This window comes from Haemaphysalis longicornis, unplaced genomic scaffold (assembly GCF_048455015.1).
Source record: "Haemaphysalis longicornis isolate Haplotype H1 unplaced genomic scaffold, Haemaphysalis longicornis Haplotype H1 scaffold_5, whole genome shotgun sequence".
NCBI classification, from domain to species: Eukaryota; Metazoa; Arthropoda; class Arachnida; order Ixodida; family Ixodidae; genus Haemaphysalis; species Haemaphysalis longicornis.
The window spans coordinates 13406781-13408250 of record NW_027526385.1 but is presented as its reverse complement, the minus strand read 5'-3'; positions in this window follow the sequence as shown (position 1 = coordinate 13408250).

The window sequence follows — 1470 nt, the reverse complement described above, 5'->3', positions numbered from 1 at the left end:
AAGGCCATGCGACCCACTAGCACATTTCCTGCAACAGAACCTATGATGTCATATGCGCCAGCTCTGCGATAGGCTGAGGCCGTAAAAAGCAAACGTAAATTAGACAGGGCTTACAAGCTTGCCACAAGAGCTATTCTTTTTATAGCAGTAAGAATGGTGGGACAAACAGTGGAAGTTACGAAAGCACACCTAAACATAGAAGTACCGATGTGTACTGGTGTTGGTACTGCGCGAATGTTTGCTCTACAGCACTGCGGCGCTTTGGGGTTGTCCCAGACGACACTGGAAGTTTCACGTAAGCGACGATGTCGTGCAGGATATTACTTGCCAACCGAACACCATGTTGCACAAAACGACGGTTTTCTACATAAAAAAAACAAGCCAGGTATAAATACGATGAAAAACAAAGCAAAGGCAGAACGGCCCTTCTCAGTATGGTGGCGCCGTCTATTGTGAGTATCGGCAAACAAGGCTTCACAACCGGCTGTAGAGCAGTTGTTGTGAGGTCATTGCAGATCTCGGGAAAACACCGTATTTGGCGGAAGAATGACAATTTTAACTTCAATTGATTATTCTTACAGTGAATAAAGCATCGTATGCTTCCACACAAGCGATGGGGCCACTATAAAACAAAATGTTTAAAATAAAACAAACTTGCATTTTGTCTGAATGGCCCCTTAGGGCCGCGTGGAGGTTGGCGTCAAATCAACCGCCCGTACGCAGCACCCTCCTCGCATACCATAATCGCCACAAGTGTGGAGTGACGTTATCCAGCGGTAGCGATGAAAAATGTTGCGCACGTAAGACATTCCATACACATGAAATTACTGATCTTAGCTAACATAAGCTTTCCCGTGTTTTTACCCCAACGACATCCCGCACAGGGTCACAATAAATGCGGCTTTTTTCGCAGTTTGGTACAAGGGTCGCACAAGTATGTGGCCAAATACTGTACCAGGTACTGTACCAAACGAAAAAGAACTTGGTGTTTCGGGTCACCGAGTGATGTACAGGCTGTGCTCGCATGATTTTGTTTCTAACCTTCTCTTTGTTCTTTCACGTTCAAGCATGACACTACAATAACTTACCTTTAAACTTTTATGTAATTCTGAAGGCGTATTATTAAAATATTTGTCACGCACGTTAAACCATCTCTGGTGTATGTTCTATGGCATAGCAAATGCGGCGACACTATCCTCTTATTTATGCTATTTTCCAGCCTATTTTTAAAAAATAACTACGAGTAAGTTCGTATATTCATGTTCTCGGCGCTCTAAGATATCGACCTAGGACAAGCTTTGTTGTCATCAGTGTGCCTTTAACAATTTTTTTCTATGGATAGGACGCTCAGACCTTCATGATCTCATTCTCAGCGTGTACTGAAGCCTGCTGAGTGATGCACAGCGCATGCGCTACAGAAAAGCGGGACATCACAGGCTGAACGCCATCGCGCGGGCTTTGGAATGCGTA